This window comes from Arachis hypogaea, chromosome 13 (assembly GCF_003086295.3).
Source record: "Arachis hypogaea cultivar Tifrunner chromosome 13, arahy.Tifrunner.gnm2.J5K5, whole genome shotgun sequence".
In the NCBI taxonomy this organism is placed as follows: Eukaryota; Viridiplantae; Streptophyta; class Magnoliopsida; order Fabales; family Fabaceae; genus Arachis; species Arachis hypogaea.
Genome location: NC_092048.1, coordinates 102,823,707 through 102,837,926, shown reverse-complemented (window position 1 = coordinate 102,837,926; position 14,220 = coordinate 102,823,707).

Genomic DNA, 14,220 nt, shown 5'->3' with positions numbered 1-14,220 from the left:
AAGCCAAATAGGATAGGCATTCATCATAAGCATTTTCGATATGCTTGCTTGCTTTGATTACTTGAGTAATTCCTAATTGAATAATATGCCTAATTGCTAATCGATCTACCTACTGTGTATGTATATTAACTGTACTTTACTTGTCAGTGTTACTTGTGTTTTACCGATTTAAGGAGGATTGGTAGGCGGTGGCGGTGGAATCGCGTGGAGGGCTGGTTAGCGAAGGCTGTGGGACAACGGTGACTGTTAGAGTAGAAATTCCTTAAGTTAGATAACCTTTTCTATGGCTTTAAAGTATATTTTATAAGTTTTGAAATCTATATGCATGTGGGGAGTCCTAGGATTGCCTTTGGCTTCACAGAACCTTATATCTTAACTATTGGGAACTATTACCATACTGAGAACCTCCGATTCTCAAACCATATATTGTTGTTGTTTTTCAGATGCATGTCGCAACCACCTCAGTGAGTTTGTGGATGGTGACAAAGTGCAGGATTGCTCAAGTTAAATTTGATTTACTTATTTTGTTGTAGTCTCTCATTTTTGTATACTTTATGTCTTAAAGGCTTTACTTCTGAAAGCTTTGAGAGATAGGATGTTAGCTATTTTTATTATCAAAACTCTAATGCATCTTTTGTTCAATCTAGTCGGCCTAAACTCCGTGGGCTGTGACTAGTTCTCTTTTTGGATATTGAATATATAGCACTTGTTTACTTTAATTATTACCTTGTGTATCCTGAAGCTATCTATAAGGTTTTATATATTATGTTTTGTTCTTTTCATGCCAACGCACTTTAGTTATTGTGTGTGAACGCTTCGCGCTTTGTATCTCTATTCTATGTGTCTTTGATCCTTTATTCCTTTCATCGGGCTTCTAGTTATACTATTCCTTGATTACTATTGTATGAAGCTTTAGAACTGTTGTGATACTTTATCCCCTTTGCTTCATGACTATAGAATGAAGCTTAATGTGATAGGGTGTTACATTTAGTGGTATCAGAGTGGTTCATCCTTGTGAGCCTGGGGGATAGACCGATTGTGCTTCATTGCATACTCTGGGTTATTTATCTTTCGTACTATTTAGGATATCTTCTTGATATTCATAGCATGCTTATTTGTGAGTACCTTTTTGGGATAATTGAAGCACTAAACTTGAGATATTGAGACTGATCACCTTGATATCGATTATTTCGTGTGGACAGGACCCAAATAGATACTCGTAGGCAAGGTCGATCACATTCTCGGAGAGAGAGAGGAAAAACCATTAACTGATAATGATGCCAAATTCATAGCGGCGATGACAAACTTAGCTAACACTATACAAGCGAGCGCGGTTGCAACAACTCAGGCTATGGGAAGGATAGGGCAACCAGCTGGAAATGGAAATAGAGGTGGAACTGGAATAACTTAGGTAGTGGTGTCCCAAAGACTTTAGTTGCTTTCCCGAAAGTTAGCCCCCCGAATTTCAAGGGAACAACAAACCCTATTGAAGCGGAAAACTGGTTCCAAGCTATGGAGCATTCGTTGCAAGCTCAGTAAGTTTCAGATAACCAATTCATGGAGTTTGCGGCATATCAATTAGTGGGCGAAGCTCAGTACTGGTGGCAAGGAGAGTGTCACTTGCTACAGCAACAGAATGTGGACATCCCATGGGTGTTATTCCACACTGCTTTCTACCGAAAGTACTTTTTTGAATCATTGAGGGATGCCAAAGAATTAGACTCATGCAGCCGAAGCAAGGGTTTATGACTATAGCTAAGTACACCAACAAGTTTGAGGAACTCTGTAGGTTCTTGAGGGTATGTCAAGGTGCTTCTGAGTCCTATGAGAGTTGGAAATGCATCAAATACCAAGGAGGCTTAGGGAGAATATCATGAGTGTTGTGGCTCCATTGGAGATTAGAAGGTTCTCTGAATTGGTAAATAAGGCAAGAGTTGTAGAGGACTATGCCAAGAGGACAGCTTTGACAGAGATACTAGTGGTGGTTCCAATAACAAAGACCATGGAAAGTATTTTCCACCAAGAGGCCAGAACTTCTAAAGGGATGGACATGCCCCTCATCATCCCCAAAGTCAAGGACATATCAAGGAAACTAACTATGACCAGTATCACAGGGCAAGAGGAGGAGGTAAACAGGTGTGGACTCAACAAGAGGACTTAAGGTGCCCGAGATACGGAAGGTACTATCCGAAAACGTCGTGCATGGCTAGGTTCGGTCTATGTTACCACTATAGATTAGCAGGGCATATCTCTAAGCATTGTCCCTACAAGGAGAGTCAGGATGTGTAATGGCCCAAATCCTAGCATGTCTAGATCATACTAGAAGCTGAATGTTACCAACTTATTTTTCCTTACATGATATTATTTAATAACTATAAGCTTGTTTGCTGTTAATACCTTGCAAATTTACGAATAATTTTTTTTAAAACAAAAGCAGTATAACAAGGAGTAACACACATTCGCATATATAAAATAGAATAAAGTTGTACATGAAACAACACACTATAATATAAATCATGATACAGGAGTAGCTCAGTTATACAAGTACAGAACTATGATTCAGCATTCCTCAGTTAGTGACTTATATAATATATACATATATGTACATAAGACATCCCATGGTCTGGCCCGTCCAAAAATCTCCTATGCTGGCACCCAGGCTAGCTTAACTCTATGACATGCCTATTTCCTCTGAGCATGCTAGCAAAAGTGAGGGAAATACTCTAATGTACCAGAGTTAGACTGGACGTCCCAAAAAGTCTCCTTATCTCTGATCTAAAAGCCCCTTACAGAGATCCATTGGGCAGGTGGGGATGTCCGTCTGCTGGTGCCTCGTCCAACTCATCAATGTCAGAAGAGATAACTATGATGTCAGGGTCCTCCTCAGGGTCTTCTTTCTCTTTTATGTCCTCCTCAACTCATGGGATAATAGCTGCTGAACTACTGCTAGCCACCAAAACTACAAAAGGGTGACTACCAAACAGAATACAGTCAGGAGAAGGGGGTGGAGCCTCCATAATCTGATCGTGCTCATGTCCCTGCTGTTCATCAAAAACAGGTTGTTCAATTGGCTCAAGTAAGGGATCAAGCTCAGGTAGTAACATAGGAATACTCTACTAATCTAGAACAAAAAGTGCAAGAGGTGCCTCATGAATAGGCTGTGTTGGTATAGGCTCGTTAGGCAGAGGGGGTTTAGGTGGAGGAGGATAGTCAGGTGGAGGTGGCATCTGCTCCTCAAAATGAGGTATCCCAGGTCCGCCAGGATGCAATCAGGAAAGAGGGAAGCCGTAAGGTGTGTTAGAATCAAATTAAGGTTTACTAATAGGATGCTGAAAGGATCTACCATGTACTACATAGTTACGAATATGAGGTGCCGCACAATAGATATAATACTCGTCACGCACTGGGATAAAACTAAAAGTAATCCTAATATTGATCTATCTGAATGTGTGTGGATGCCTGTTGAGTCTCTGCATGTTTCTTAGCTTTAGTCTGTGTTTCTGGGCCGAAAAATGGGTCAAAATGCGGCCCGAAATCGCCCCCAGCGTATTCTGTTATTTTTGCAGATCGCGTAGGTCACGCATACGCTTCATCCACGCGTTCGCATCATTCAGTGATTTTTCTTGTCATGCATTCGCGTCGTCCATGTGTTCGCATCATTCGTACAGACTTCAATCCATGCGTTTACGTCAGGTACGCATTCGCGTCGCTGTGATTTCTTCATTTCACGCGCTCCCGTGAGCCATGCGCTCGCGTCAGTGTTCGCTGGTCATCTCTTTAGTTTCTTGTGTTCCTTCTATTTTTGCAAGCTTCCTCTCGATTCTCTAAGTCATTTCTGCCCTATGAAGCCTGAAACACTTAACACACAGATCACAGCATCGAATGGTATAAAGGAGAATTAAAATACATAATTAAAAGATCTCTAGGAAGCAAGTTTTCAACCATGGAACAATTTTGGGAAGGAATTGTAATATCATGCTAATCATATGAATAAGTGGGTGAAGACTTGATAAAACCACTCAATTAAACACAATATAAATCATAAAATAATGGTTTATCAACCTCCCCATACTTAAACATTAGCATGTCCTCATGCTTAGCTTAAGGAGATAAAGTAAATGAGTAGGGAAATGCAAAACTCATGCAATGCAATGCAACTGTGTGTGTGTGTGTGTGTGTGTGAATGCAACTATATGATTCTTGTCTACTTGGTTAAACCCTAAACCCTAAACCCTAAATCCTAAACCCTAAATATATATATATATATATATGTGTGTGTGTGTGTGTGTGTGTGTGTGTGTGTGTGTGTGTGTGTGTGTGTGAATGCAACTATATGATTCTTGTCTACTTGGTTAAAAGTAAATAAGCTCTTCAAGACAAACATAGATCAGATTCCACTAATTCAAATTATATAGTAAAAACAGGTAACATTGTAGGAAGTCAGCTCATTAAAGCAGGGAACATAGAATTAAGCACTGAACCCTCACTGATGGTGTATGTGCACTCTAGTCTCTCAAGTGTATAGGGTAATCACTCTTTCCTTCTCTAATCATGCTTTCTAAGCCTTGTTCTTCACCTAACCAATCAACAATATTTAATGTATTAATGCAAAACATCATGAGGTCTTTTTAAGGTTGTAATGGGGCTAAGGTAAGGGTAAGGGTATACGTATGGCTAAGTGAGCTATAAATTGAATCTTTGACTAACCTAAGCTTTCACCTAACATACACATACTCTATTTAGTTCTAATTCATGCCTAGCTACCCAGAATTCTCACTTTCGTGTTACATACTCATGTATTAACTTTTTCTTTTAACTTGTAACACATATGCATTGATTTCTTTATTAACTTAACTTAGCATTGGGGTAATTTTGTCCTCTTATTTATTTACTTAATTAGATTTTTTTTAATTAAAAGTATAAACATAAACATAACATTATCAATGCACATAGATTTTCAATTTCTCTAGTTTCACATGAGTAGGTACCCAAATTCCCATTATTTTATCATGACACATTCCCTTATTAACCGATGTTTAATTTCCACAATTTTCCCATACTTAATTAACACACAATCTCTATCTTAAGCTAAGGAAAGATTCAATTTGGGATAATTAATTGTTTTTCTGCTTAAGGCTAGTGATGTGGTAAAATATAGAACAAATGGGATTTAAAAGGCTCAAAGTGGCTGACAAGGGTGATTTAAAGGGTAGGCTTATTTGAGATAAGTGATTTAAAATAATTAATGGCCTCAATCATATGCATGCATATAAATAAATTAAATATTGGATATATAGGATGAAACAAAATAAAGATTACAATCATAGAGAAGTAAACACACAAGAGTAAAATATTTATGGTTAAATAGTGTAACCATGTCATTAGGCTCAAAATCTCACGGGTTGTGTGTTCTTAGCTTTTTAAACTATGTTCCAATTACAACTTCAAACAAATTTAACACAAAAGATTTTTTTTAAATTAGTGAAATTTTTCAAAAAATAGGGTCTTACAAGAAACTTATTATTTTTCAACCAAATAGAACATGCATGCAATTAATTATTACTATGCAATCTATCCTATTCTACACAAAAGAAAAATTAATTAAATATCCTATTTTATTGGTGTTTAAGGAAAAAGAAATTACCTTCGGAAGTCAGGTACTGACCGACCTCCCCACACTTAAGGATTTGCACCGTCCTCGGTGCCATCTGTCAGGAACAAAGGGGGGCTGGTAGCAGTATCTCCACCATCGGGACCGTCATGGCTCCCTGTGCTGGTAAATGAAGTGGAGTCTGGGGTGTTTCGGTTTTCTCTAGGTGGTTGGGTACCAACAAGTAGCTCCTTGAGATATGTAAATCTGCGCTTGTTATGGCGCTCTCTTTGCTTTCCTTTCCGGTCAAGCTGTTCTAGCCTCTCAAGTATCTAATTAAGTAGTTGGTTTGTTGAAGGTGCTTGTGGTATGGAAGAAGAAGGAATGTCTTCTGCTGGTTCTGTGCTCCGGTTGATAGTGGCTGCTGGAGGTCTGATATACTTCCCGTTAGGGACGTATTGATCATCTCGTGGAATCATGGCTTTGGTATTCCCAGCCCTGTAGGAGACTCCAACTGCTGAGACGAGATCTGAAATCAAGAGGGGGAAAGGTAAGTTGCCCGCAATTTATACGTGTCCCATAGCATGCCGAATATGTCTTGGTAAATTGAGGTGCTAGTCTGTAAGGATACACCAGAGTAAAACAGCCATGTCTGCAGTGAAGGAGGACTCATGAGTGCTCGGAAAGATGTAATAGGACATGATTTGTGCCCATACGCGAGCCTCCAAGGTGAATGCTGAAGCCAATATGCCCTTAGGTCGGGAACGATGGTATCCGTAGATCCATATACTGCCAGGTTGTGCAATAACTCTGAGGACGGTGTCCCAGTCAAATTGGTATGTCTGGCGCTTGAGTGAGGCTTTTTGGAATGCGTCCAATCCTTTTGGAGCAGGGGGAAGATCTAAAGTTTGTTGAATGGCTTCTTCAATTATAGGGACTTGCTTCTGACGGACATAGACAGACTGCATGGTTGGCATGTGAAAATTTGAGTAGAATTCAACTACCCATGATAGATTAACCTGCTGTGGCTGTCTCCGTAGGAATTCGCATTTTCTTCGCTCAATGTGGGGCTCAATAATTTCAGCAATGTTGGTTGGGAGGATAAGAAGATACTCATTGTTATAATTCCTTTCAGCCAGGATAGGGAACATCTGCTCACAGTAGCGGTTAGGGAACCGCGCAGTGTCCTTTGCTGGAAAGGCTTTCTCTTTTTCATCGACCTTGATGATCCTCTTGATTCATTTTGTTGAGGGTCCGCTGTTGAAGATGGCTCTTCCACTAATGCTCTTTTTGTTCCTCTCCTTGCTGGTGGTTTGGGAGTAGCTTTCTCTTTACCTTTCTTGGTGGCCATCCTGAAAAAGGAAAAAGAAAGTAGTATGTAAAGCTAAGGGTTCGAGCAAGGGAGTGAACATTATGGGTGATAATCAATGCACGGTAAAGAAGGATGTCATTAACACATGGTCTAGACTACATGTGAAAAGTTCATCAAAGGTGATAAAGTAAGTGCATGTGATGGCAATTAAATGCAAGATGTTTATTGGCATGCTGGCAAAGGCATGAGTAGCATAGATCAAGCATTCAATGTCCAAGTTAGATTACCAAGCCTTTCAAACTAATAATTTGTTTGTATTGACAATTATATTTAATTAATAAAATATAAAAGGGGTTTTGTGAAAAAAAAAAGACATTAAAGTAGTAGAATAGAATAATTTAAAATAATGCACAATGCCATACGGGCTTTTTCACAAACACTTAGCATGCATGGTAAAGATGTTATTGAAAGTATTAATTTGAACATGCAAGCAACCCTTTAAGAAGTAATATTAATTGTCAAACAATTCCACAATAATTCACAAGCAAAATATAGAAGAAAACAATCACCTAGTTAAATATCTAACACCAATTAAAGGAATAGAAAGAAAATAAAAGTGAAAAGAAAGAGAAGAAGAAAACATAAATAAAAATAATAAAGGAAAAGTAAAAAGTAAAGAAAGAAAGAAAAGAACCTTGATAATGGATGTGAAAAATAAGGACGGGAGAAAGTAAAAAGTGAGTAAGAATAGAGAAGGAAGAAGGGGAAAGAAAGAAATAATAAGGGAAAAGAAAAATTAGGATTTGGGAAAGAAAAGATAAGATATTTTGGCTGATCTGGATAATCTGTGCGCCGCATGTGACGTGGAGGCGTGAGTTACGTGGTCGTGTGGTATGTGATGTTTGTCAAGTGACGCGGACGCGTGGGTCACGTGGTCGCGTGACTTGATTTGTGCAAATGGCGCGAGGGCAGCCACGCGTTCGCGCAACTCTCTGTTTCAAACTCATTTTGTCAAAATTTAGGGTGACGCGTTTGCGTAGGTGACGCGATCGCATGAATGGCCATATTTTGAGGACGACGCGGCTGTGTGGAGCACGCGGTCGCGTGGTAGGGCTGGTGGTTCCAGCATCATTCCAGCCCAGCTCCATCATAACTTGGTGCAATACACCTCTTTTACGTCGATTTTTAGGGGCACGCGATCGCGTGGGTGACGCGGACGCGTGGGAGGTGCTTTTTTCAAAATGACGCGGTCGCGAGGGCATGGTTGTGCCTAAGGCACGCCTCCTGCCACGCTTTCGCGTGACTTTCTGTTCAATTCTCTTTTCTTCTTGATGCACCTATGACGTGGTCGCGTCAGCGACGCCTACGCATCGCATGCATGTTTTTTTTATGCAGAATGCAAATGCAACTGTAAACTATATGCAGCTATATGCTGAGATTATGAGAAGAGTCATTATTATAAATGAAAATAGAATAAAGTAAAATAAAACTAAGACTGAAAAAGAACGATCATACCATGGTGGGTTGTCTCCCACCTAGCACTTTGCTTTTACATCCTTAAGTTAGATGCTCATTAGGCTCATTCTGCTTTTGTTGGTGGGTCTTCCAAGAGGAAAACCTCTAGTTCTTTGTTATTCTTCATCTTCTCACCATGATAAAGCTTCAGGTGATGTCCATTGACCTTTAAGAATTTGGAGCTAGAAGGATGACGTAGGTGGAAAACTCCGTATGGCTCTGTGATAAACTGCTATTTCATGGTTTATCTTATGCTCAATTGAGTGGTTTTTATCAATTTTTTACCCACTTATTCATACTATTTGCATGGTTTTATATTTGCCTTCCTAATTATGTGCTATGATTAAAAACATGCTTCGTTGATCTTACAATTGCTAATATTAATCCTCTCTTATCACCATTAGATGCCTTGATATGTGTGTTAAGTGATTTCAGAGATTACAGGGCAAGAATGGCTCAGAGGATAGAAAGGAAGCATGCAAAAGTGGAAGGAATACAAGAAGCTGGAGAAATTGCTAAGTTATCCAGCCTGACCTCTTTTCACTCAAACGGTTATAACTTTAGCTACAGAGGTCCAAACGACTCGGTTCTAGTTGCGTTGGAAAGCTAACGTCCTGGGCTTCGATTTGATATATAATATGCCATAGTTGCCCTGACGCTAGGCGACGCGACCGCGTGACCCATGCGGCCGCGTCGCAGTGACAAAAATCAGCGTGTTTGAATTCGCAACCAGCAAATTCTGGGCTGTTTCTGACCCAGTTTGTGGCCTAGAAAACACAGATTAGAGGCTATAAAGTGGGGGAATGTGTCCATTCATAAACAAGCTTTCACATTCACAATTTTAGGAGTAGATATAGTTTTTAGAGAGAGAGGTTCTCTCCTCTCTCTTAGGATTCGGATTTAGGATTTCTCTTAGTTTTAGAGTGACTCTCAAATCCCAGGTTCAATGTTCTTTAATTTATATTCTCTTCTACTTTTATTCATTCTATTACTTCAGCTGATTATTAGATGTTGCCAATTTAGTTTATGGATTCCTATGTCTAAATTGATTCAATACAATTCGAAGTATTTCAGTTTATGATTGTTTTATTCTATTTAAGATTGCTTTTAAATTAATTTAGATATTTTTCCTTTTGGTCTTGGTTAAGAAATCAATAACTCAGGAGTTATCAAACTCAAACATGATTGATAATTGTTATCTTTGTTAATTAATTTGAACTTCAATAATCCCAATCTTTTCTTAGGAAATAAATAGGATTCGAAGATCAAATCAATTAATCCCTTGACCTTCCTTTATCTTAGTAAAGGTTAACAAAGTGGAATTAAGATTCAATTCTCATCATCATTGATAAGGATAGCTAGGATAGGACCTCTAATTTCTAATACCTTGCCAAGAGTTTATTTTATAGTTATTTATTTATTTTATTCTTCTTATGCAACATACTGCTCCCTAATTTCTAAAACCCCTAATTTACAAAACTCATAACCAATAATAAGAACATACCTCCCTGCAATTCCTTGAGAAGACGACCCGAAGTTTAAATACTCGGTTATCAATTTTAAAGGAGTTTGTTACTTGTGACAACCAAAACATTTGTATGAAAGGACTTTTGAAAGTTTAGAAACTATACTTGCAACGAGAATTTATCCGCAAATTTCTAGACCACGCAAAAGTTCTCTCATCAAAATGGCGCAGTTGTCGGGGAATTGCAAACGTGTGCCTTATTATTGGTTATTGTAAATATTTTATTTTTGCTTGTTTATTTGTTTTTATTTTTGTTTTTATTTTTGCTTTTTCTTAAGTTAAGAGGTTATTGGTTTTTATTTTAAAATTTTTATTTTATCTTATCTTATTTCAAAATCAAATTTCAAAATTCAAATTTAAAAAAAAATTTCAAAATTCAAATTTAAAAATTTTCAAATTTCAAATTTCAAAAATTCAAAATTCAAAAATTTAAAATTCAAAATTTTAAAATTTAATTTTCAAATTCAAAATTTAAATAACCTTTTAATTTAAATTTGTTTTTATTTTCGTTTTTAATTTTTATTTACTACTATGAACTCTCACCCCTTTGACTATGAGTCTTGTTACAATTATGTTGCAGGAAGAAGAAATTACAATGAGAACAGGCATCAAGGTTGAAACAATCAAAGATGGGAGGAGCCACAAGGATTTGATCAACCCTCATGGCAGCAACCACCTCCAATGGACTATCAACAACCACCACCATATGCCTATGAACCCTTTCCTCAACATGACTTTGGACCACCATACTCACAAGTCCCTTTCCGCTATTCACCTCCATATGACCCTAACCCACATCCACCATACCAACCACCCTATGAACCGAATGAGCCATACATAGATCCACCCCAAACCTCCATGGAGAAAGCACTTGCCGATCTAAACTCTACTATACAAGCTCTCTTCACCAAAATCGGACCACTAAATACCTTCAACAATCAACCACAGAATGATTTCTCTATCCCATCACCACCATCCATGGAAGAGCACCCACATCCATCAATCCAAGAGCAACATGATCTCAATGATGCTATTGATATGGAACAAGAGAGAAGGGATCATCTTCGCGAATCCACACTTCATAAGGAGCTAGAGGAGGCCCTAAAGGTGAAGGTAGTAAAAACCCTTGAAGTCGAAGGAGTGGTTGAAGAATTAGTGAAGGAAGAATCAAGGGATCATCTCAAGGAAGCAGCGGACCGATTTTATGCAACTCTATATCAACTAAATCAAGCGATAAGTCAATTAGGTTCCCGACGCTCGGACACTCAAAGTGCTCCCATGGCTTCATGTGGGAAATCTAATGAAGAACGTAGCATGAAGGAGATATTAGAAACTCCAGTGGAGAGTACGGAGCATGACTTTGTACTGGAACAAGTGGAGGAAGCTGTAATTATCAAAGAAGAAGAAGTGGTTGAAGACTTAGGAGATGCAGAACCTCCATGGGAAAGTCAGGTTATAGAACCTCCTTCCAAGGCGATTGAAATTGATGCTGAGGAAGGTGTACAACCTCCAAGGCATATCATGATTAAGAACTTGGAAGAGGTTGATCAACAGATGGAGATTCAAGAAGAAGAAGCACAACCTCCCATGCCCTTAGAAAGCAATGAAGAGAAGATTGAATTGGAAGAAAGCTACCAAGAGGAAGAGGTTGAAATTGAAGAAGCTTGCAAAGAGGTGGTAATTATCAGAGAAGAGCACAAGGGAGTGGAGCTTGCAATTTCATTAAAAATACCTCCCCCTAAGTTGCCATCATCCTTCACAACATTCAAGTGGGTAAAATTCATATCCCTTAGCTTTTTAATCCCACTTGAATATGGGCTACTGGAGACGGATGGTCAACTTAGAGCTCTTTGTGGCATTAAGAGTAAGAGGAAGATGGTCAGTGGTAAGAATTGTCCTGCAAGGTTCATTATGGTTGGAAGTTTTAAGTTTAAACGCAAGGGTTGGTGTAGAGCTCAATTGAATGGGTCTAGGAAGTTGTTTGGACGCTTCAGTGAGAATTCTAAAGCTGAATCACCCGGATGGAATCATGATAATCAACTTGAAGACGGGTGCAAAAGCAAGATTTGGGACCCCGGAATTCATTCTGGCAATCAACACTCTTGGGGCCTTGTAACTTGCTTTAACTTACTTGAAGGCTTTCTGCGCCTAGTTTGGGACCCCGGAGGTTACTGGAATCACAAACATTAGTGGAGATTCCCGGATGAGTTCAAGCACAAGCCACCATAACAGGGAGCTCAACAAATGTCCAACTTAAGGACTTTAACTAAAAGTGCTAGGTGGGAGACAACCCACCATGGTATGATCGTTCCTTTTTCATTCTTATTTAATTTTATTTGTTTTCGAGTTTTATTTTATTTTATTATATTGAACCTGAAGTTTTGCATCACATTCATATTAACACTACATTCTGCATTTTTCATGCATAAAAAAAAAGAAAAGCACGCACGCGACGCGGCAGCGTCGCTGACGCGTCCGCATCATGTGAGAAAAATGGCTCCCACGCGACCGCGTCAGTCACGCGGCCGCGTGACCTGGAAATCGACGTACGAAGCGTGCACGACCGAAAGTTGTGCGAGAGTGGTGCTGGACTGGTGCTGACCGCACACGCCTTACCACGCGGACGCACGGCTCACGCGTCCGCGTCATATCCCATGATGGCCACTCACGCGATCGCGTCGACCACGCGACCGCGTCACCCTGGATTTTGGCAATACCAAGTTTCGAACAGAGAGTTGTGCGACCGCGAGGCTGCACTCGCGCCACTAGCACAAATCAAGTCACGCGATCGCGTGCCCCACGCATCCGCGTCGCCTGACCCTATTGCGCACCACATGACCGCGTCACCCACGCGACCGCATTGCCAGCGTCACACAACCTATCCAGATTAGTGCCAATTTTCTTATCTTTTCTTCTCTATTCCTAATTTCTTCTATCTTTTCTTCTTTCTTCTTTCTTTCTTACTTTATTTCTTTCCTTTATCATTCTTCTTATCTTTTATTTTATTTTATTTATTTGCATACTTTCATTCATTGCATATTTTTATTTTTCTAAATTTATTATTTTACCATTGGTGTTCAAATGTTCTTATTCAACTATTACATCTTTTCTGGTATTTTCTTGGTGCTTAGTGACTTGTTTTATTCTGAATAGGTAATATTATTTATATCAATGCCAATCTTTTATACCTGTATTACTTTTACATTGACATGAATTTATATTATCTCTCCTTACCCACACTCTCTCCCTCATTGTTGCAAATTTTGCACCACTAGTATGCCATGTGCTTCTATTGTTTTCTCACTTGCATGTTGTAGCTACCATGTAATTGAGACCCTCATTTTTGGTATTAACCAACCCATGTTTTATTTGTTTTCTATCTTTGCTTTGGGTTACTTTCCTTCCCTTTTTCTTTCAGGATGGCCACCAGGAAGAGAACCGGAAGACGTTTACATGGGAGAGACAAACAAGTTCCTACACACACTCCTTGATGAGAAAAGCGTCAGTTGAAACAACCCGTCCACCTGCACATCTTAGCATGCACCGAGGATGGTGCAATCTTTAAGTGAGGGGAGGTCGATACCGATCTCCATGGGTTAGTATTTTCTTATCAACACCAATATTTTATTTTCCTTATTAATTGTTGCATTTGCATGTTTGATTGCATATTTATTTGATTTTGTGCGTTTAGTTACTACTTGGTTAAAGTAATAAATTTCTTTTTAATGACCCTATTTTTGAAAAATTTTCACTAATTTAAAATCAAAACTTTTGTGTTAAACTTATCAGAAGTTGTATTTGGAACATGGTTTTTGAGCCAAAGAACACACAACCTGTGAGATTTTGAGTTTATTTACATGGTTACATTATTTAACCATAAATTTTTTCCTGTGTGTTTCCTTCTCTATGATTGTAATCTATATTTTGTTCCAATCTATATGTCCATTATTTAGTGTATTTATATGCTTGCATATGATTGAGGCCATTGTTTGATTTTAGCTCACTTATCCCAAATAAGCCTACCCTTTAAATCACCCTTGTCAGCCACTTTGAGCCTTTTTAATCCCCATTTATTCTATATTTTACCACATCACTAGCCTTAAAGCAGAAAAATAATTAAATATCCCAATTGAATCTTTGGTTAGCTTAAGATAGGGATTATGTAACAATTAAGTGTGAGAAAACTGTGGGAACATATGTTAATAAGGGAATGTATCATTTATTTGAATATTGGAAATTTGGGAACCTACTCATGAAAAACCAAAATAGAAAAATAAT